The sequence below is a fragment of the Rhinolophus sinicus genome, chromosome 18 (genome assembly GCF_057876585.1).
Source record: "Rhinolophus sinicus isolate RSI-liver-muscle chromosome 18, RSI-T2T, whole genome shotgun sequence".
Taxonomy (NCBI): Eukaryota; Metazoa; Chordata; class Mammalia; order Chiroptera; family Rhinolophidae; genus Rhinolophus; species Rhinolophus sinicus.
In genome coordinates, this window is record NC_142518.1 from 30,916,771 (window position 1) to 30,941,218 (window position 24,448).

Here is a 24,448-nt window from a genome sequence, read left to right on the forward strand (position 1 = left end):
TTATGGTCACATGGTCACTTGATACCCCATATTTAGATGCTCCATGCAGAGAGCTGCTTTCTGAATAGCATGCATGGCCTTGCTCCAGAAGCTAGATCCAGGCAGCTACATTGTGATTCTTCTATTCACATTGGGGCTTGCTATAAACTCCATCCAGTATCTTTTTCCACTACACTTATCTCAAGTATTAGGCCATACAGCCCAAGCCACAGGGCTGCTGGCACTACAACCTGGACTTCCTGCAGAGTTCTCTCCTGGTTTGGGCCCCACTCAAAGCTGGTGGCCTTCTGTATCACCCAGTTAACGGGTATCCCCAAGTGTAGAGCATGCTACTCCAAGACCCTGAGGAGGCTTACCAAAGACGGTGCTCCTTTTTCAGTGGTAGGATGAAATGCAATAAGTTGTTTTTTTACTTAGTAGGGGATGTCCCAGCATGTCCCAGCCCACTGGGTCTCTCAAACCTTCATTGATGTGGTTGGGTCCTAATTTTCATAGGGTTTATCTCCCACTCCCTGACATGCATATGTCTTGTCAAGACCTCCAACACTTCTTGCTCATCTGGTCCGATTAACATGACGCCATCAACATGGTGCATCCATGTGATGTTTTGCAGAATGTCCAGATGGTCCAGAGGCTTTCCGATTATGAGAGGGGGTGGGAAAGTTAACATAGCCCTGGAGCAAGACCATCCATGTCTACCATTGTCCAGCCCACAAAAATGCAAGCTACTAGAGATGGAAAAGAAAAGTATTTGCCAGATCCATGGCCACATGCCATGTGCCAGAAGCAAAGATACCACATTGGGCAAAGCAGCTATAATTGAGGCTTTTGCTTGACTAAGTGATCTACTTTCATTCACCATGATCCATCCAGTTCTTTTAGAGGCCAGACTGGTGAATTAAATGGGTATGTGTTGGGGACTACCAACTCTGCATTTTTTACATCATTGAGGGAGGCCCTAATATCTGCCAACTCCCTAGGGTGTGATACTGCTTAAGATTCACTCTCTTGGCTTGGTGTGTAAGGAAGGTATTACAAAGGCTTCCGCCTAATCTTCTCTACGACGGTAGCCCTTACTCAATAGGCCAAGGAACCAGTATGGATGGGGGTTCTGCTCATCACTAAGTGTGTCCATTCCAATAGACATTCAGGGACCAGAGAAATGACCACTTGGTAGGTTCATGGACCCAATGGAATCACCACCATTTATTACCTGGCCCCCACGTGCTTCCCATTTTAATAAGGGGTCCCATGGTTTAGGATTGTGTCCCTGGTAGCCATGTCTGTACCAACAATCCTTGAAAAGTCTGCATAGTCTCATTTTTCTAAAGCTCTGTTACCCACACAAATGGCCATAGGACTCTTTGGAATAGAAATGAGCCTTTACCAACAAGAGGTGGGAGTGGATGGCTAAGTACCCCAGCTTCCTTGATCATTTGGGAGAACATTCTACTCCACATCATCTCCCAGAGAGTCCCCAGTGCCATTGTGCCCCAGTTGCCCACAGAGGTCGCCTGCTGTTTAGTTGACCCTTGACTGCCCTTCCTCCTTTCCCTGGCTCACTTCCACAGTCCATCGCCACGCTTCTTGGGACATCCTCCCAAGTGAACTACTTGTATCCACATCCTTGTCTCAGGGTCTGTGTCTTGGGGAACCCGCATTAAGACAACAGTGCAGAAATAAGGTGACCTTAGAAGCCATCCCGTCTCTTCTTGACTTTTGGGCGCTTCCAGTCTGTTTGCACAGCTATGCAGAAAAGGTTCCAGCCGCCTCCATGGTAACTCAGTGTAACATTCAACTCTCATTGCCACACCTTGGTGTTTTGTTCTCAACCCTTGGTCCCTCGTGTTGGAATTTAAAACCACTTCATCATGTTATGATTTCATTTTCTGAGAAATGGAGACTAGCTGACCACCAACTGCAGTGTGAGAACCACCTATATATTTAAGCATGGGTATTAATCTTTACTTCTCCAGGCTGAATAATCCAGGTTCTTCTGAAGAGGGCCCATCAGTCCTGCTTTCCAAGCTTTTAATCATCTTCACAGCTGTAAGCTGTCACCCCCAGCTGCTCAGTGTAGACCAGCCTGCAAGCTTCTGGCGACCACCAAATGCATGTTTTAACCCAAAGAAGTTCACAGGAGGGGAGGTGTCCCAGCTGCTGTAAATCACCCTCTCCCTTGCCTCCTTCCCAAAGCCGGAGAGAACAAGCCCTAGCTTGCTGTTGAAGACCATAAAACCTCTCTTCTTTAAAGGGCCTCTTTGTTGTGCATGTTCACTGTAGCAGGCGTGCAAGTCCACCAAGGGCCCATAAAACTTGCCCAGGCTTTGTGCAGATGACCCTACCGGCCTATGCCTTAGCAATCCCACCCTTAAGCTCACAATGAAAATGTTGCTGGGTTCACCCAGAAACAGACTGAACTCAATTTGCCTTGTGATTTGTTTGTTAGCTTTACAAATGGCTTTTGAGGCCAGACAACCCTTCCTAACCCTGACTACTTGATCAGTGGAAGCTCAGAGACTTCTCGGGAAACTGTGGGGGCTTTCGGATCTCCATGGAGATTGCAAAACAATTTACCTCAGGGGGAAAACTGTTGCTGTCCTTGAAGGGTGAGCCAGCATTCAGATGGAGCTGGGCTGTTCAGTCTCTGGTAGGCAAAGGTGGTTTACCTCTTGCCCTCACCAGCATGGTCCAGGGCCCACTCCCTGAGAAACCCTGTCATGCAGGGTCTCAGCTCCCGCTCCCTGCACAAGAACATAGGATACGATGAGGCCAAAAAGGAACAACAATGGAGCCATAGATAGGGGAGTCATACCACTATATTCTCGATGGCGGCAGGTCGAGACACAAAAGCAAACACCCGCCAGTACCCCAACAGAGGGTCTCCCTGAACCCCAGTCTCGCTAGCGGCCGGGCGAGACACAGGAAGTAGGACCCACACGATCCGCAACCTGCCATCTGTGCTTGCCAACCCCACTTGGTAGCCGCAATCCGCTATCCGCTTCTCTGCCAACCAACCAACCCCCCAGCCTAGCCCCGGCAGTTATATTAGTAGCCAATGGCTAACTGGTTACAGCTGATGGCCATCTACTACCCGAGCTAGCACCTTTCCACATGAGGCTGAGAGCCTGGAAACTGCTCTCTGGGACTCTGTCCCCACACACCCCAAGGCCTTCACCTGCTCCCTGATGATGAATCCATTCCAGCAATCCTACCAGCCTTGGTAAGTGTTATCCACACAAAGGGAATTAGCAAGAAGTTGACACTGATCTCATACATAGAGTAGTGGTTAAGAGCACAGGCTTCAGGGGTGGCCCATTAGCTGAGTGGGTTAGAGCGTGGTGCTAATAACACCAAGGGTGCTGGTTCGATCCCAGCATGGGCCACACTGTAAGTGGTGCCCTCCTAAAAAAAAACACAAACAAACAAGAGCACAGATTTTAAACAACCCAAATGTCCGTCCACAATGGAATGGATAGTCATATAATGGGATACAAAAGAATAAAGCAGAAGAGTAGATCTTAAATTCTCATCACAAGAAAAAAATTTTTGTAACTGTGTATGGTGACATGTTAGCTAGACTTAATGTAGTGATCCTTTCGCAATATATACAAATACGAAATCATTATGTTGTGCACCTGAAACTAATATAATGTTACATGTCAATTATACCTCAATAAAAAAATTAAAACACTACAAAAAGAACAAAGCATGGATACACAAAACCACATGGATTAATCACACAGACATTCTGCTAAGTGAAAGAAGCCAGACATATAAAAGTAAGTACTACACCCTTTCATTTATATGAAGCTTAAAAACAGGCAAAACTTAATCTACGGTAGTAAAAGTCACAATAGCAGTTACCTCTGGGAGGCAAAGGGAGTTGTGTTGACTGGAAAGGGACACAAGAAAGCTCTCTGGGGGTGATAGAAATGTGTTCCATACCTTGATTTCAGTATTGGTCACATAGGTATATATACAGAGAAAAAGGAATCGAGCTATCTACTTAAGATCTGTGCTCTTCCCTGCACGTAAATTATACATAGTATTGGGGGGAAAGCCCCAATTTCTGACCTGTAGAATTATGAGCAATAAGTGGCTGTTGTTTTAAGTGGCTAAATTTGTGATCTATTACAAAGCCCTAGAAAACTAATACATCTCAGTTCTAACATTGGTCCTGCCTCCAATTAACTGTGTGACCAAGGGTATGTCCCTTTACCTCTCTGAGCTTTAGCTGCCACAGTTAATGAAAACAATAACTCATTTCCTGCCTGCAGAATTAATGTGAAAATCTAATCAGTTAATGTATGTGAAAGCGCTTGGAAAGTTATAAAGTGGCTTATAAATGGAAGTTTATTATTGTCATATTAAAAATAAGCCCCCAACTTTTGACCACAGGAAATGATTTTGAATCAACCAACCCAGGGCTGATAAGCTCCGATTATGTTATAGGCCCTCAGCTGTAATGTCAGCTGGAAGTGTGTGTGTTCCACACTGGATCTGGGGAGCTCGGGGAATGAATGTCAAATACACTCCTGAACACTGCCACCTGCATACCATTTTGTCTCTGTCATGAATTTGACACAGGCAGATGCCTTCACATTTATTTACTACTTTTTTTTTTCACCTTCTGTGGGGACAGCGTCCCAGGGAGCAGTTTCCAGGCTCTCGGCCTCACGTGGAAAGGTGCTGGCTCGGGTAGTAGATGGCCATCTGCTGTGACTAGTTGGCCATCAGCTGTAACCAGTTAGCCATTAGCCACTAATATAACTGCCGTGGCTACGTGGGGGTTGGTTGGTTGGTTGGTTGGTTGGTTGGCAGAGAAGTGGACGGCAGGTTGCGGATCGTGTGGCTCCTGCTTCCTGTGTCTCCAACCCAGTCGCCAGCGAGAATATAGTGGTATGAACCCCCTATCTATGGCTCCGTGGGTGTTCCTTTTTGGCCTCGCCATATCCTGCATTCTTATGCGGGGAGCGGGAGCTGAGACCCTACATTACAACTTCCCAAAGTAAAACACATAGGAATTTTGTTTTTCACTTACTGTAAAGTTCCATGCCTTCTAGAGCCCTGCAGTTCTCCCTCCGACAGGGAAATACTGTTCGGTCCAGGAGACTCTGAGCTAGCCCCAAATCCTATGATTGCTGCCCTCTTAAAATATTATCAGTATATCTTTTTTTTCACGAGTGTAATGCAGGGACTCAGCTCCCACTCCCCGCACAAGAACGCTGTGGGGCCAAACCCCAAAAAGCAGTTTCCAGGCTCTCGGCCTCACATAGACAGGTGCTGGCTCAGGTAGTAGATGGTCATCTGCTGTGATTGGATGGCCATCAGCTATGGCTAGTTGGCCGTCAGCTGTAACCAGTGAGCCATTGGCCACTAATACAACTGCTGTGGCTACGCTAGGAGAGAGGAAAAAAATGGGGGCTAGCAAGAAGGTGGCGGCTAGGCTGGCAAGTGTGGATGGCGGTTTGCAGACAGTGTGGATCCAGCCTCCAGTGAGAGTATAGTGCCGCCAGAGAGAATATAGTGGTATGACTCCCCTACCTATGGCTCCGTGGGTGTTCCTTTTTGGCCTCACCATATCCTGCGTTATGTGGGGAGCGGGACCAGAGACCCCGCAGGCTTCCCTGCACGACAAATGGCGCAGTGAGCAGGGTCTCCCACATGACAAACGCAGGAAATGGTGAGGCCAAAAAAGAACAGCAACGCAGCCACAGGTAGGGGGTTCATACCACTATATTCTTGATGGCGGCTGGTTGAGACACAAAAGAAAACATTTGCCAGTACCCCAATGAGGGGCCTTCCTGCACCCCAGTCTCGCTGGCAGCCAGGCGAGACACAGGAAGCAGGATCAACACGATCCGCAATGTAATCCGCTTGCTAACCACACTTGCTAGCCGCAATCCGCTAGCTGCTTCTCTGCCAACCAACTAACCAACCCCCTTGCTAACTGCAATCCGCCCTTGCTAGCTCAGCCACGGCAGTTATATTAGTGGCTCAAATGGCTAACTGGTAACAGCTGATGGCCACCCAGCCACAGCAGATGGCCATCTAATAACCAAGCCAGCACCTTTCCACATGAGGCCGAAAGCCTCGAAACTGCAGTCTGGGACTCTGTCCCCACAACAAGTTAAAATAAAATCTTTGTAAAGGACTAAAATATCTTTCACTTATGACAGTCAAATTAGAGCATAATACTTATTCTATCAATCTATTCTTTTTTCCTTAAATATTTTTCATTTTTCCTCCTGCTTTTTCCACACGTGTGCCTTCACACACCCACCCACCCCCATGCTCCCAATAGTTATACTGTTCTTTTGATTGGATCATGATTTAGCGTTTGTCTTATCAAATGTTTAATGTTTTGTAAATATTTTGTACACCTGATCCATGTGGTAAATTATGGTTATTCTTTTTTTTTTTTAAGATTTTATTGGGGAAGGGGAACAGGACTTTATTGGGGAACAGTGTGTACTTCCGGTACTTTTCCAAGTCAAGTTGTTGTCCTTTCAATTGTAGTTGTGGAGGGCGCAGCTCAGCCCCAGGTCCAGTTGCCATTGTTAGTTGCTGGGGCACAGCCCACCATTCCTTGCTGGAGTCGAACTGGCAACCTTGTGGTTGAGAGCATGCGTTCCAACGAACTGAGCCATCCGGGAGCTCAGCAGCAGCTCAGCTCAAGGTGCCGTGTTCAATCTTAGTTGCAGGGGGCAGAGCCCACCATCCCTTGCGGGATTCGAGGAGTCGAAGCGGCAACCTTGTGGTTGAGAGCCCACTAGCCCATGTGGGAATCGAACCAGCAGCCTTCGGCGTCAGGAGCACGGAGTTCCAACTGCCTGAGCTACTGGGCAGGCCTGGTTATCCTTTTTTCATGCACAATCCTTCCCCTGGAGTTAATAGTCGTGTAGCTTCTGGTTTTCTTAGTTCTCTACATACTTATCAGTAACATAGCTGTAAACTTTGCCAGATATCTAAATCTACTCCAAAGACATTCAGACGTCAAGTATTAGATCAATTTCATCTTGTGGGAAATCTCTCTTCTGGAACCTCTGATTTGTCCCAATCTGAGCCGGCTGCCCTCCAGGCCCGGTACACCCATGACGTAGTACTATATCTTGAACTCTTATTCTGTGCTAGGTACTGTGATATTTGAGGATCACCTAATGAGGTACATATTTGTATTCCCAGGACACTAAGTCCAGAAGAGATTAAATAACCCAATTAAAAGATGGCTACTGAGTGGCAGAACCAGGATTTTAACCAATGATCATTTAACTCCAAAGCCCTGAGTTGGTTGATTCAAAATCATTTCTTGTGGTCAAAGTTGGGGAATTATTTTTATTTTTTAAATTTTTATTTATTTATTTATTTTAAAAATTCATTGGGGTGCCAATGGTTAGTAAAATTAAATAGGTTTCGAGTGCACAATTCTGCAATACATCATCTACATATCACATTGTGTGTTCACCACCCAGAGTTAGTTCTCCTTCCATCATCATATATTTGGGGGGGGGGGTGTTATTTTTTAAATGTCTATAATAAACTTCCACTTATAAGCTACTGTTGTGCAGGGGACCCTGCTCACTGTGCCATTTGTCATGCGGGAGACCCTGCTCGCTGCACCATTTGTTGTGCAAGGTGGCCTGCGGGGCCTCTAGTCCCGCTCCCCACATAAGAACACAGGATATGGCTAGGCCAAAAAGGAACACCCACAGAGCCATAGAGAGGGGAGTCATACCACTATAGTCTCAATGGAGGCTGGATCCACACAACCTGCAACCTGCTGTCTGCTTCTCTGCTTGCCAACCAACCGACTGAATAACCAACACAGCCGTGGCAGTTATATCAGTGGCTAATTGGCTAACTGGTTACAGCTGATGGCCAACTTGCCACAGTTGACAACCATCTACTACCCGAGTCAGCACCTTTTCACGTGAGGCCGAGAGCCTGGAAACTGCTCTCTGGAACTCTGTCCCTACAGACACTTTATAACTTTCCAAGTGCTTTCACATACATTAACTGATTAGATTTTCACATTAATTCTGCAGGCAGGAAATGAGTTATTGTTTTCATTAACTGTGGCATCTGAAGCTCAGAGAGGTAAAGGGACATACCCTTGGTCACACAGTTAATTGGAGGCAGGACCAATATTAGAACTGAGACGTATTAGTTTTCTATGGCTATGTAACAGATCGCCACAAATTTAGCAGCTTAAAACAACAGCCATTCATTGCTCATAATTCTGTAGGTCAGAAGTTGGGGCCCTGTGTGACGGGATTCTCAGCTCAGGTTCTCCCAAGGCTAAAATCAAAGTGTCGGCCAAGGCTACGATCACACCTGGAGTTCAGAGTCCCCTTTCAGGTTCTTTCAGGCTGTTGTCAGGATTCAGTTCCTTGACATTGTGGGACTGAGGTGTCCATTTTCTTGCTGGCTATTGGTTAGGGGTCACTGTTAGCTCCTTGAGACGAGACCACTTTCAGGTCCTTGCCATGTGGACCCCACCATTCAAAGCCAGGAATGGAGAATCTCCCTGACACCAAATATGTCTCAGGTGTTGGGTCCTTTTCATTAGGAGGAACCTAGTCCCTTTAAAAGACTCACCTGATTAGGTCAGGCCCACCCAGGATAATTCCCTTTTTTCAAGTCAACTATGTAATACAGCATAAGCTAATCACAGGAGCGTTATGCCACCATATTTATAAGTCCCCCTCACACTCAAGGAGAAGGGAGTCTACGAAGCGTGGGGGACCCTGGGAGCCATCTCAGAATTCTGCCTACCACAGGGAATGTGCTGGAAAGCGCATTCTCCCCACTGTAGACAAGGCTTCCTTGACCACTCATTTTGAGAGCTCCATGCCCATCCCAGGTTATAAGAAAAAGACATACCATTCTAAAAATCTGCTTAAAAGGATGCCTTTGGGCTGATGTATTATAGTGAGGCTGTTGAGATTGTAGAATAGGTCTGCTTCACCTCATTACAACAAATATTTATAATATATTCTGGGTTCCTATCTGGTGGTTGCAAATTTTGATAGCCTGATTTCTTAAAAGAATCATTCACCAGAAATAAGTCAGTCACAGAAAGACAAATACTGTATGATTCCACTCATACGAGGTATCTAGAGTCGTCAAATTAACAGAAATGGGAAGTAGAATATTGGTTGCCCCGGGGCTGGGAAGAGGGGGAATGGGAAATTACTGTTTAGTGGGTATCGAGTTTCAGTTTTGCAAGATGAAAACGTTCTGAGATCTGTTGCATAACAATGTGAATATACTTAGCACTACTGAACTGTACACTTAAAAATGGTTAAAATAGGAAACTTCATGTTATGTGTGTTGTGTTCTTTTTTACCACAGTTAAAAATAAAAATAAAATAAATAAAAAAGCAATCACCAAAACTTTTTGTGATCTGAAGTACAAAAGAGCTCTTCAAAGCAGCCTTGGGGGTTGGAAGTTACTAGAATATTGTAGTAGACATGGAGGATTTGCTCTCTTGACATCTATCCTTCTCTGTGCCTTCTTATACTATGGAGCCTAGAAAGCTAGGGTTCTGAATGCTAATTGGATGCTGTTGTGTGTGACTCGGAGGATGGGAGTGAGGCCGAGGCCATGTGCCACTGACAAGCGTGGTTTCTGCAGCAGTTTGCCAGTGCCCAAACTAGCCTCACGGGTGTCAACTAGCAGTTGCAGCAACAGCATGAGTCTTCCTGAGCCCCGGATCACAGCTAAGGCAGCACGCTCTTGGCGCTACCAGTCCCCATCAAGCCTTCTAGAGTCCTACCTTCTTGGTGAAGGTAGCAGCAGAGGAGCTGCCCTCGACAGGCCAGTAGTTCTGTGGTGTCGCTCTGGGAGTCACTCCTGGAGGGTCAGCCCTAAGCCGGATCCTCCCATCCTTACAACAATTTTGCAAATACTCAATACCCTGAACTAAATCCCTTTCTACTTACAATAGCTGGACTGATTTTTTTTTTCCTGCAACTGAACCCTGAGTGTTAATCATGCGTGATGGTCAGGCCAGTCAATGCTTTAGAATTTGATCATTTCATCATGTGACCTTTTGGTGGAACCTGCTAGAGCCCAGCCTCTTCAACTTTTTCTAGGGTAGGGCTGTGCTGGGGCCTTTTGTGTAAATGGGGACTTTGGCAATTATTCCCATCTGCCCACTTTCACCCTGCCTCCGTATGCTGGGCCTCGCACCCAACTGGACCCCTACTGCCATTGGGCAATGCTCTTTTTCTCTCCTTCCCCTATGACAGCTATTTGAAAACTGTTTCCCTCTACTTGAGCTCCCTACCTGACTATAGCAGACCCTAGGGCTGTCTACCCAAGGCACCCCCTCACCTCTTCCCTGCTAACAGAACCCAATTTTGTTTGGGTATTAGGCAAAGATCTCTTAATTTGGGGGAATATGTTCTATGATGGGTTTGTGACCCACTCCTCGCTAATAAGGGAGCCTCCTTGGAAGCTTCTGAAGAGAATTTTCTTCCTGAGAAGAGGTGGGAATGGGGAGTTTTCTCATTGCCTGACTGTCCACGACTTCCTCTCCTAAAGCAGGTACTTGATGCCTAAAGCTACAGCAGCCATCTTGACATCATGAGGTGACAAGAGAGAGAAGAAAAGGCCAATAACTAAGGATGGCAGAGCAGAGAGGCTGACAGAACCAGATTCTCCATGCAATTAATGAACCATGGACAAAACCTGGAACTGCCTGCCTCCAGACTTCTTGCTAGCTAAGCAGTAAAGGTCGTTAAAATTTAAACCACTATTGCTTGGATTTTGGGGTACTTGAAGCCAAAAGCCTTCTTAACTGACACACCTAGCCCATTCCTGGTAACTCTCAGCAGATGCCCTTGCCTTCAACTTTGCAGGGAAAATGGAGTCCACTTCCAGCCCCTCGCTTCCGACAGACACACCAGTGTTCTCCTTCTCTTGTATCACAGCCAATGGCCTCTCATCCGATCTGAGGCTAATCTCTCCCTTGCCTCCGTACACTAGCCCCGCCCCTATGCAGAGACCTCGGCAGTCATCTCCTTTCCCTCCGGAATCTTCTACTCTCCAGAGGCTCCTCCCCAACTGTGGTCTTGAGTTAACACCCAAGGCTGTGTGTACTGTACTGAGTGGGCGTGTCTCGTCCTAATCTTCGCTGCGTAGCTGCTTCTCAAGAGTCCATTCCCAGTGCACTGGGCGAGCCCCTGGAGGTGAAAAAAGCAAGAGGTTAAGGTCTTGGAACGGCTCCCTGACCAGAGTCAGGGTTTGCGCAGGACTATGTGTGGGTACTCATGCGAACGCCTGCTTTCCACTACAAGGCTTATTTTCCTTCTGCTTTTTCTCTTTATTTTTATTGAGGGCATATTTTCTTTATCTTTAAGGCTTTTATAGCTTTGTATATCTGCTCCGTTTTAGTATATTCTGTTGTTATGATTTATGCTACTTTTACTGGCTCTTTACCCTAGCACATAAACATGTTTAAGTTTGCCACAGCTTAAAAACCTGAAATAAAATAAAAAACCCTTCCTTGAACCTGCGTTCTTGTTGAGTTTTGGCCTTTTCTCTCTCTCCCTTCTCTTCACCGTGAGCTCTTTGGAAGTTGCCTGCACTCGTGGTATTTCTTCACATCCCACTCAATTCTGAACTCCACTCCAACACTAGAAGCTCAGCCCAGCTTTGCCTAGCCCAATGGGAATTTTACTGGCAGGATGTTGGGACTCTTACCTGATTGGGGAAGAAAAGGAGAAAAGGGATGCAGCTGGGCCATCAGGACCCCTGGGATTTTTTTCTCTTGGCCCCCATACTCTCTCTTCTCCCAGCTTCTCTCTTTGGAGTGATGTCATTCTTTCCACCACGTGACTCCCATCCGCTCCAGAGCCTCCTACCCAATGGTTCCCCTTAGCTCCAGTTTGAAAATCGAGGGAAGAATTCTGATTGGTCCAGCCTTGGTCAGGTTTCTTTCCATGGATCAGTCAGCCATAGCCAAAGGAGGCAAAGTCATAAGGTGGAGACAAAGCCTCAGAGAGGGGATTACAGCTCAGCTTCCTCCTACACCTGACACATCCCAGGGGAACTCAGTCACTCCCCTGGAGTAGATCAAACACTACACAGAGATGACCCACACTGTCTCCTACCCAGCTCTCTCTCTCTCTCTCTCTCTGGACTCAGCTATCCAACTGCCTCCTGGCCTTCTCTATGTGGATGTCCCACAGATGCTTCAAATCAACATGGCAGGACTGAACTCATCATCTTTTTCTAAGCCAGCTTCTCTTACATTCCTCTTCTCAGCAAATAGTATCATTGTTTGTTGTCTCCAAAGCCAGCTCTCTGGGATTCACCCAGCCTCCTACCTGTCTCCCCATTGCCACATTAGCATTTTCTTGTCCTGGTACAAACCCAACCCCCACCGCCAATCAGTCTCCTCACTCCCAGGCTCTGCCCTCCACTAACCATGTGACCTTAAATAACTCATTGAATATCTCTTGGCCTCAGTTTCCACTTCTCTAAAATGAGCTGTTAATAAAAGCACCTACTCTGTAGAGCTGCTGTGAGGGTTAAAAGATTTTGCACATGTAAAATGCTTAGAAAAGTATATGGCACATAGTAAGTACTCAATGATTGTTAGCTTTTTATTATTGTTTTTTTTGTTGTTTATCTTTACCCTTCTTAAGGCTCTCATCAATTTCCATCTTGTAATGTAGCTGCTTAGATGCCATCTTTAAATGCCCTACTGGTCAGCAAGTTTCTTGAGGGCAGTGTTGTATCTTATTCATCTATCTATCTGTTTATAATCAATGTCCTTTTATACCTACTTCCTGTCAGCCATACTTCCCCTCAGATCTAGTAGCATTGAAGTAGATAAGAGAAATTTTTTATATCCAGCTAAGGGGAAATTGAGTTAGGATATATTTAATTTGGGTTTAGTGGGATATTTTGTGAGTGTTTGTAAGATGTTGCCAGCAATCCCAGTGTAAGAACAGCTTCCAGGAACACTGTCACCACCCATGGGCTGAGTCCCCAGATGACGTAACCTGGAGATTCAGGCCCAGAGGTTGTATTCCAATGTAAAAATGTCCTATGGTACCCGGAACCAGAAGCATATGAGTAGTGGAAGAGAAACAAGATTTGAAAGTTATGGAGTCAGAAGCTACTCTGTGGAAAATTCTCCCAATCATCAGACATGAAAAATTATAAACAGGGGATTTAGTTCTTAGTCATCCCTAGACAAAGGAAATTCTCTCCTGTCAGGAATATATTCAGCAAAGCAATGTATATGATTATGAATGTACCATATATTTCCTTTTTCTTTCTCATGGAATGTATGTGGAATAGAATTTATCAGAATTCCTGGGTTGTAGGGCACAAACCTACAACAGTATAACAAACAGTGAGTAGATCTGTCTGTGAAGTCATGTGTTTTATCCACCCCAGTGAATTGGACCATATCTTAGAGTATCTGATGCCTCTTGTTCTGATGAAGTCTGGCAGTTCCAGACGAAACGGCAGGCAAAATTGCCACTGACACAGCAAAATACCCTGAAGAAACATATTTATCAATGAGTCAATTTTTATCCCATAAGAGTAATGCGATTACATAATTATGTAGCCCAATACCATGTAGTGGCAATTTAAGAAGGCGTTTGAATTGCTCTTGTATGCCCTAATTTCAGATTAACTTTATTTTTTTTTCCCGGAATTATTGATCAAACCAAAAATCGATCACCGAGTATGCAGCCAAAAGTTGTAAGATAAAAAGTACTATAGAGGTGTGTTAAGCAGTTAAAAATATATATTATGTCACCTTGTCTGGATTTTGTGACGTTTAAGTATTTATCAACTCCTTAAAATTCAGAATTTATGATTTCTCATTATAGTAACTAGTTTTGTACCTGTAATCTTATATTCTCTTACTTGACAGAGGGAAGAAAGGGCCAAGTAAAAAAGCTATGGTTCTATCATATAATAGAGCTGGGACTTGGAAATGAGAGAGGGGAAACCGTGGGGCAAATTCAATCAGCCGACTCCCACTTTGGGGATTGAGGCACAGGGATGTTTGGCAAATAGGAAAAGGGGGGGAAAGAAGACTCAGAGTATCCTGCAGTTCTGTGTTTAACCACGAGATGGAGGTAAAAGAGTGGTCCCTCCATTCAGCCAAAAACTCATTAAGAGCTAATCAAGGTAAAGCAGGTTTTTCATGTTTCCTGCCGATGCCTTCTCCCCTTTGCCAAGCCTCAGTGCACTTACTATTGTTCCATTCTTTTTGGTTAAAGTCATCACAAATCTGCATTTTTGTTTCTTAATTCAGCTGTAGCCCGCAGTTCGTCTTCTAGACAACTTTTCCTGCTTCTTATGGTTAAGGGTTATGTTCTTATTAACTATTATTACAAGAATTTTCTGACTCAGAAGTTTCAGGACTTAAAGCTATAGTCTTAGCTCAATAATTGCCTGATTATTTGCTGCTGTGCTTGGAACTTTCATTACCTGGCTTCTATTTCACGTGTGTTTCTCCATACCCCGAGTCGGCACTCTGTACGGAGCGCTGTCTGAGGCACCATCCCCCACCCCGTCTGTCTGAGAGAGATATGGTTCCATCTAGTTTTACTGGCGGCCCTGCGAAAGCTAAATTCCTCCTATGTTAACCACAGGAGAAACTTGCGTAAGAAAGACAGTGATCAAAACAGTCAGGCTTCCTGGATCCAATCATCCATTTTCCAGGCTGACACCGGACACTGTTACCCTCCGCCCCTGCAAGGTTTTGGCAGGCTTTCAGCCCTTTGGGCCAACACCTTTAGCTCAGCACTTTGCACAGAAAGCACAGACAGTGACCAGAACTGATCACCTTCTTGACCTCTTTTGAGAGCTTTGCCATCACCGAGGGCCCTTGACCTTGACATGTACTTGGCATACTGGTGGGGGCTCTTGCTGGAAAACCATGCTGACAATGCCCAAGAGCCACCATGTCGCTATCCTGAGTGCTCAGATGCATGAGCACCTGCTTCTCCAGCAATCAAGACTACAGTGTTTGTCTTTGATGAGCGTAAGCTTGTCTTATAGTGATGACGCTGCTGGCTGAGGTTGGAACGTACAGCTGTGTAACAGGCTACACAAAGCTGACTGGCCCATCCTCACAGCAGCTTTTCGCTACACCCTTAGTAAATCTCCCCTGTTCCTTGATACTCCAGGATTGACATATCCAATGTGAAAATGGGCACTTTTCTGAAGCGGGTGGAGGGAGCAGAATCAGAATCATGGCCTGTTTCCCCTGCAGTGTTTCTGGCTCCAGATCCTGGTTATTCTGTTTTGCTCTGTGGAAGAATCTCTCTCTGGTTGGGCAGAACAGGAGAACTAGTGCTGGACAAGGAATTAGGGGACCTAGATTCAGATGCCAGCTCTGTGACAGTGGCATCCCTCTTCTGGGGACACAGCCAGGAGAGCAGTTTCCAGGCTCTCGGCCTCACGTGGAAAGGTGCTGGCTCAGGTAGTAAATGGCCATCAACTGTCATTGGATGGCCATCAGCTGTGGCTAGTTGGCTGTCAGCTGTAACCAGTGAGCCATTGGCCACTAATATAACTGCCGTGGCTACGCTAGCAGCAAATGGGGGCTAGCAAGAAGATGGTGGCTGAGCTAGAAGCGGCAGAGTGTGGATTGCAGATTGCAGAGAAGTGGATTGCTAGCAAGTGAGATTGTTTGGCAGAGACAAGTGGATGGCAGGTTGCGGATAGTGTGGCTCCTGCTTCCTGTGTCTCCAACCCAGCCGCCAGCGAGACCATAGTGGTATGACTCCCCTACCTATGGCTCCGTGGGTGTTCCTTTTTGGACTCACCATGTCCTGCGTTCTTATGTGGGGAGTGGGACCAGAGACCCCGCAGGCCGCCCCGCATGACACCTCTTCCCCCCCCCCCAGCTGTGGGGAGTGCCACCAGCGGACAACCCCCAGCTATCAGGCCCTCCACCCAAGGCTACTTCTTTTCCCAGAGTAGCCTACCTCCAATGACTGATTGACAAGGGGGTATTAAAGCCCGCCCTTTCGCCCTACCTTGAGACAGCTCCAAAAGTAGGTCATTCTCTTTCAAACTCCCATAGAATTGGTTAAGGCTTCCCTGAGGACTACAGTGCAGCTCCACGTCTCCCTCTGCCCACTTTTGTGTTCTCTACTCCCTTCCTCAGGGGTGGATCCCAAGGGCTCTCCCTAAGAAACCTCCTGCACGCTAAGTTCCATCTCAGAGTCCTCTTTCTGGGGAACCGAGCATGAGACAGTGATGTTGGAAAGGTAAATACGCTTTCTGAACCATGTCAGGAGGCTATCCAAAGCCATGGAGCTATGTTTAACGCCACGCCCATGCTCCCTTTGTGCTCATTTTTTGCAGCTGCCCGCTACAGATCCTATCAGCTCTTGGCAACTACACTCACCAAAGAACCCGAAGTGTTGGAAGCCTGAGAACCAATCACAAAGATATGTTCACACACGGAAGTGGCTGCTCCTGAGGCAGGCTAGCAGGCAGTGCTGGGATTCTGTAGCTCTCAACCCCAATTCAAAGAGTGCTGTTATATTGGATTTTTGAGCCCACCTGCTGTTTAATTCTATGGAATAATTTCCCCACTCAGTCCCTCCATCCTGGAGACAGGCCCGGGAGGTTGTCCACTCCCATTAGAGGTTGTCCAATATTAACCTTTGCTATCTCTCTTCCTATAGAGCAAGCTTGTCCAATAGAAAGAAAATTCAAGCCACATATGTCATCTTAAATTTTCTAATAGCCATGCACACAAAGGTAAAAAGAAACAGGGAAAATTGATTGCAGTAATATACTTAACCCAATATATGCAATATATGCAAAAACCCAATATATGCAATATATGAAAAATAATATAAGAATCACTAACCAGGTGTGTGTTTTTTTTAATTTTTATTGGGGAATACTGGGGAACTGTGTGTTTTTCTAGGACTCATCAGCTCCAAGTCAAGTCGTTGTTTTCAATCTAGTGGTGGAGGGCGCAGCTCACTGGCCCATTTGGGAATCGAACCGGTGACCTTGGTGTTATGAGCACTGCGCTTGTCGTGCAGAAGACCCTGCTCGCTGTGTCATTTGTCATGTGGGAGACCCTGCTCGCTGCGCCATTTGTCATGCAGGGAGGCCTGCGGCGTCTCTGGTCCCGCTCCCCACATAAGAACGCAGGACATGGTGAGGCCAAAAAGGAACACCCACGGAGCCATAAGTAGGGGAGTCATACCACTATATTCTCGCTGGCGGCATCCTCCTCTCTGCAATCCGCTCTTGTTAGCTCAGCCACCGTCTTCTTGCTAGCCCCCCATTTTTTTCTCTTTCTGCTAGCGTAGCCACAGCAGTTATATTAGTGGCCAATGGCTCACTGGTTACAGCTGACGGCCAACTAGCCACAGCTGATGGCCATCCCGTCACAGTTGATGGCCATTTACTACCTGAGCCAGCAGCTTTCTATGTGAGGCCGAGAGCCTGGAAACTGCTTTTTGGGGTTCTGTCCCCACAGCGCTCTAACCAACTGAGCCAACCGGCCGCCCTAACCAGGTATTTTAAATTCATTTTGTTCATAATACGCCTTTGAACTCTGGCGTGTATTTGACATAACAACCTCTCAATTTGGACTCGTCACACTGGAAGCATCCAGCAGCCACGGTAGTGACCGTACTGGACAGTGCAGGCACAGATTCTACGTGAAGAGAGTTGCAGAAGAAGGCATATGAGAGTCTGGGACTCTGAAGCTGAGCACTCCTGCTTCTAGGGCTGATGAGTTTAAGCCTGAACTCAAAGGTTCTTACTGGCACTCATCTCTCATTTCTCCATAAATTAGGGGTAATGCTGTACCAGCCTCATAATGCAAGTGTGAGACTACAACAAGGTAACATCCTTAAAGCCCCGGAGATGCCTGTAGGCTTGCCAAAAACAGTGGCTTTCGTACTATTCCCCCAACCCCACCAGCAGTTAATGATATCAGCCAGATCTGAGGGCAATAATGTTTGAAAGCATTACCAAAGACATCTTTATTTTGAGTTGCATGTGTGTGCTTCGTACAAAGTCTTGACCAATTTCCTAATCCCAATCAGGAAAGGAAGCGTTTGGAGAGAGGTCTAATGCTACGTGTTTCTTTAGAATGTAAAACGTTTAATTAGGTGCCAAGGATTGAAAATCTTGATTCAGAGCCTGAAACGGCTAATAAGGTTTTATCGTTGCTATTACTTAGACTTTTTATAGAACTTTAGGCTGGCAGAGTGCTTTCAATCACTTGAGAGAATCTAACTTTGCTAACAGCAAGATGAAGAAAAAGGTTCTATTCCTCAGGAGAGACAACATATATACTAATATTTTAAGTATTTAAGAATTACAACCCTGCTGTGAGAACTACTGAAATTACCTGCTACGTGGATGCAAGAGATTCTCGTTACAGGCTCAGGACATTAACGCAGACACCAAAGTTGTTACCTTGGTGAGTATGCAGGGGTGAGCTCCTGCAACTCAGGAAATAGAGAAGTTTCTAAAACAAGCATTAGCTGGCTCTAGCTACACATATGGGGCTTTTTGTCCACACGTGATTTTTTGAACATTTTTCTAAAGGAACTCTTAAGGTTTTATGAGTGATCGTATTATAAAATCATACACAGTTCCAATACAGCTTAATTTATGACTGCTCTGGGTCACTGAAATCTCCCAGGATTCTGCTGTTGAGACCGCTGCAACTGGAGACAAATTTGCACTAACATTGTCAGTGGGCAGCATTGGCTGGAAAGCATATGAAAAATAGATTTCCCTTCCCATATGCACTAAAGTCAAATTCAGGCCCTCTCACCTTTTGGATATATCAGTTAGCTTCGGCTGCAGCAATACTGCCTAACAACCAACTCAAAGCTCAGTGGCATACAACAATAAGTACTTACACATCCGGATGGCTGGCTAGGGAACTTGGCTGATCTCAGCTGGACTCACTCATGGCTGGTTGGTGGCTGATCTAGGCTGGCCCTGGCTCCGCTCCGCTCTACATAATCTCAGGGTCCAGCAGGCTAGCCCAAGCATATTATCATGGAGATGGCAGATGCCCAAGAGAGAGCAAGCTCCAATGCACAAGCCATTTCGAGCCTCTGTGTCACGCCTACTAATGGCCTGTTGGCCAAAGCCAGTCACGTGGCTGAGCCAGTGTCCACAGCTGGGGTAGATCAACCCACACACTGGGAAGGCAATGCAAAGTCACATGGCCAAGGGCACAGATGAAAGGAGGGGTGAGAATTGTGGCCATCTGTGTGGGCTACCACAGGTGAGAATGGATTAGAATAATTTTCTGGAAAAGGAAAGACAAAAACAATAAATGTCATCAATGTACACATCCACTTTGACTGAGAGAAAAGGTTTTCAACTGGCAACACCAAGCTAATGTCAGTCAACTCACTTCGTATCCTCACCTCTTGGAACAGTTCCTAGGTCAAAGGTCATGGGAAATTTTTTACTAGCTCCAATGGGCAAATTTTGACACAGTGTGAAGCAAGAATGCTTTTTAAAGCATATCCCTTTATAAACAACACATAGGTGGGTAGCCCACAGCACCCTCCTGCCTGTCTCCTTATGGTAACCTCCACTTACAGCCTGAAGCACTGTGCAGAATTCCACCTCATAAAGCAGGACAGGAGTTACAGGCCCCTGTGGCCCTGCCTTGACCAGGTTTGGGTGGTGGCCACACATGCTGAGGAGAGACTCTGCTCTCTACCATTAGGCCGAGCAACAGCTGGCCCCATGCCAGGCTAGCATTCATGCCCATCTGTCAGGGTGGCACCTGGCCCTCTTCTAGAAGCAGATGGTTTCAATTGATCTTTCCTTGCCAGTCTTTCCTGCATTAACACTCCAAACCTGCCCTGCTTCATCCTGGAACTTAGTGGAATCCTCACATGCTTTAGTTTCCTGTATCTTTTCCCTGGTTGCCAAATTCTTTTTCCTTTTTCTTTTTTAAGTTTTCAGTTTTCTGCAATAGTATGAATATAAATGGATTTGTATATACAGAGGTAAAAATCAATAGTCTGTATTTTTGAGGACAAAATATAACCTAGAAAGCACTGACAATTATAAAAAAAAATCATTTGTTTTTCCATTTCGCTGATCTTCACATACAGCTCACCTCATAAGTCCTAGACCAAACTGACTTTGGCCTTCCTGGATGTAGGACACTTGGCCTAACAAAACCTCTCAAGGTGAGACAGAAAGTATGAAGACCCACCACACCCGAAGGTTCAGGCTGACGATTTCGTGGCCCAGAGGTCAATACAGATTTTAAAGTTGTTTTTAAAGGAAAGACATGAGTTAGGGCATATCCCAAAGGCAAGACTGTACCTCGGCCCTGAGGCTCCAGCCGAGGAGGGGACAGGTGGCCCTGGTGACCTCTGGCCCAAGGACAAAAGGACATCTCCCCTTCCCCCACCCCCTATGCTGTGGTCTACTGATCTCTGCCTGTAACACAGCCCATGGAGGTTTAGCTTTGGCCAGTGGGGCTGCCCAACAGCACCCAGCAATGTACAAATCACAGTCTTGGTTGGGTGTTTCTCCTGCTATATTCTTGAGATGTCACCATTTGGGTAAATTAAAGGAGAAGGAAGATCTAGAAGCAAACACTTCAATATACATGGAACAGCTCTGGTCAATAGAAATATAGCACAAACCACAGATATAATTCAAAATTTTTCTAGTAGCCACATTTAAAAAAAAAGTAAGAAGAGGTGAAATTAATTTTAATATTTTATTTAATACAGTATCAAAATATTATTTTAACATATAATCCATGGGAACAGTTATTAATGTCACATTTTACATTCTATTTTGTGTACCAAGTCTTCGAAATCCAGTCTATGTGTTATACTTATGGCACATCTCAATTCGGAATAGCCACATTTCAAGAGCTCAATAACATGTAGCTAGTGGCCACCATATTAGACAGTGCAGGCCTAAGGTATTTCCTGAAGAGGACTCCGGAAGCAGTTAACAGGGGTTGCCTCTCAGGAAGAGATCTAAGAGACTGGGGAATAGGGATGGCAACCTTACTTTTAACCATAAACCCTTTTGTATTGTTTGAATTATGTACCAAGTATATGGATTGCATATTTAAAAAAAGAAAGAAAGACCACATATCCTGATAATTTTGGGTGATAATACACAGGTGTTGGCAAGCAAAAGGAAACAAGGCACATCCCTATGCTACTGGTGGAAGTGTATGCCCACATCACTGTTCCTGGGGCGACTGGTACTTTCTCTGGAGTACCAGAGAAACAGAACCAATACAAGAATATTTCTTTACATTTAAGAAATCTTGTCAAGATGGCAGAATAGGTAAATGTTGTGCTTATCTCCTCTCACAACCACATCAAAACTACAACTAAACTACAGAACTATCATCATTGAAAATCACCAGAAGTCTAGTTGAACCAAAGCCCTACTACAACTAAAGACATACAGAAGAAGCCACCTCAAGACTGGTAGGAGGGACGTAAACATGAACAGGCTGGTCCCACACCTGCATGTGACTGTTAACAATTAGGATGGATAGGGGGCTGGCCCAGTGGCTCAGGCGGTTAGAGCTCCATGCTCCTAACTCCGAAGGCTGCTGGTTCGATTCCCACATGGGCCAGTGGGCTCTCAACCACAAGGTTGCCAGTTCGATTCCTCGACTCCCGCAAGGGATGGTGGGCAGCACCCCCTGCAACTAAGATTGAACACGGCACCTTGAGCTGAGCTGCCACTGAGATCCTGGATGGCTCAGTTGGTTGGACCGCGGACTCTCAACCACAACGTTGCCAGTTCGATTCCTCGACTCCCACAAGGGATGGATAGAGGGCAGCGCCCCCTGCAAATAAAATTGAACACAGCACCAATTCAGGTGAGCAGGAAGACTGAGCCACTGAGCCCCACAACATACCTACTACATAAAGACACTCTACTAAGACCAGCAGACATAGCAGCCCTACCTAATACATAGAAACAAGTACAGAGAGACAATCAAAATGGGGAGACAAAGAAACATGCCCCAGATGAAACAACAAAACAAAGCTTCAGAAAAAGAACTAAACAAAATGGAGACAAGCAATCTACCAGATGCAGAGTTCAAAACACTGGTGATAAGGATGCTCAATGATCTCAGGGAGAACTTTAACCAAAGAGATAGGAAACGTAACAATGGAGACAGAAAACACAAAAAGAACCAGTCAGAAATAAAGAATACAATAACCAAAATGAAGAATACATTAAAGAGAATCAATAGTAGATTAGATGAAGCAGAGGATCAAATCAGTGACTTAGAAGATAAGGTAGCAGAAAATACCCAAACAGAACAGCAAAAAGAAAAAATCCAAAAATGTGAGGATAGTTTACGGGGCCTCTGGGACAACATCAAGCATACCATCATCTGAATCACAGGGGTACCAGAAGGAGAAGAGAGAGAGAGAGCAAGGAATTGAAAACCTATTTGGAGAAACAATGATGGAAAACTTCCCTAACCTGGTGAAGGAAATAAATACACAAGCCTAGGAAGCACAGAGAGTCCCACACAAGATGAACCCAAAGAGGCCCACAACCAAGACACATCATAATTAAAATGCCAAAGTGTAAAGACAAAGAATATTAAAAACAGCAAAAGAAAAGCAGTTAGTTACTTACAAGGGTGCTCCCATAAGACTGTCAGCTGATTTCTCAACAGAAACTTTGCAGGCAAGAAGGGATTGGCACAAAATATTCAAAGTGATAAAAAGCAAGTCCTACAACCAAGATTACTCTACCCAGCAAAGTTATCATTTAGAATCAAAGGACAGATAAAGAGCTTCCCACACAAGATAAAGCTAAAGGAGTTCACCAACACCAAATCAGAATTACCAGGAATCTTAGAGAGACTTCTTTAAGACAAAAACAAAGAGAGATAAAAAAAAATATGAGTAATAAAATGGCAATAGCTACATATCTATCAACAATTACTTTCAATGCAAATGGATTAAATACTCCAATCAATAGATAGGGTGGTTGAATGGATATGAAGACAGACCCTTACATATGCTCCCTACAAGAGATTCACTTCAGATCGAAAGACACACAGTCTGAAAGCAAAAGAATAGAAAAAGGTATTTCATGAAAATGGAAAAAAAAAAGCTGAGATAGCAATACTTATACGAGACAAAATGGACTTAAACACAAAGGCTATAATAAGAGACAAAGAAGGACCCAGTAACCCCACTTCTGGGAATTTATCTGAAGAAACCCAAAACGCTACTTTGAGGGGATGTATGCATCCGTACGTATGTTCATTGCAGCATTGTTTACCATAGCCAAGATGTGAAGGCAGCCTGCGTGTCCGTCAATGGATGAGTAGATAAAGAGGAGGTGGTACACATGTACAATGGAATATTGCTTGGCCATGGAAGGAAATGGGTTCTTGCCATCTGTGGGGACATGGATGGACCTGGAGGATATTGTGCTGAGTGGAGTGTCAGACAGAGAAAGACAGATTCAATGTGACCTCGCTTATATGTGGAACCTATAGAACAAAATAAACAAATGAAACAGAAACAAACTCATAGATACAGAGAACATTTTGATGGTTGCCAGATGGGAGGGGGTTGAGGGTGAGTGGAAAAGGGGAAGGAATTAAGAAGTACTAATTGGTTGTTACAAAGCAGTCATGGGGATGTAGGGCATAGCATAAGGAATACAGTCAACAATATTGTAATAACTATGTATGGTGTCAGGTGGGTATTAGACTAGTTAGGGGTATCACTTCTTAAATTATATGTCTAACTAGTATGCTGTACACATGAAATTAATATAAAATAATATTGAATGTCAATTGTAATTGAAAAAGGGGGGAAAAGATGAAGAGGAATAAGAGGTTCAAATTTCCAGGTATAAAACAAAGAAGTCATGGGAACACAACGTATCACATTGGGAATAGTTTTCAGTAATATTGTGATAGCGTAGTACGGTGTCAGAGGTTGCTGGGCTTGTCATGGTGATCACTTCTTTAGGTATATAAATGTTGAATAACTACTGTGTACACCTGAAACTAGTATAATATTGAATGTTAGCTATATTTTAATAAAAATATTTTAAAAATGATTATCAGCACTGTGATAATTGTTTTTGATCTTCACAAAAACCTCAAGGTGGAAAGCGTTGTGGACTCCATTTTACAACATGGAAACCAAGACTCTGAGAGGTTAAGAAACTGGCCAGCTAGTAAGAGGTGGTACTTGAGTTTAAGCGGATTCTGTCTGACTTCAAAGCTAGCAGATAAAGATAAGAAATGAACACAGATGGTCCAATAAAAGAGATTGATTATAAGGAATTGGCTCATATGATTCTGGAGGCTAAGTCTCACGATCTGCTGTCTGTAAGGTGGGGACCCAGGAGAGCCAGTGGTGTAAGTCCCAATCCAAGGGCAGGAAACTGATGTTTCAACCCAACAGTCAG

At 45.0% G+C, this 24,448-nt stretch overlaps 1 long non-coding RNA gene across 8 annotated transcripts in view; it reads right to left on the reverse strand.

The window, feature by feature from the left end:
- LOC141569749 (uncharacterized) overlaps positions 1 to 24,448 on the reverse strand; it is a 77,393-nt gene that overhangs the window by 19,278 nt on the left and 33,667 nt on the right. For 2 of the 8 annotated variants that reach the window (XR_012493539.2, XR_012493542.2), the window contains one exon: positions 9,783 to 11,193. The exons of 5 other annotated variants lie outside the window; for them this stretch is intronic. This is a non-coding gene — a long non-coding RNA (uncharacterized LOC141569749). Of the gene's footprint in view, positions 1 to 2,577; positions 4,164 to 9,782; positions 11,194 to 24,448 lie in introns of those variants that run through there. One more of the 8 variants, XR_012493543.2, reaches the window with a different exon arrangement.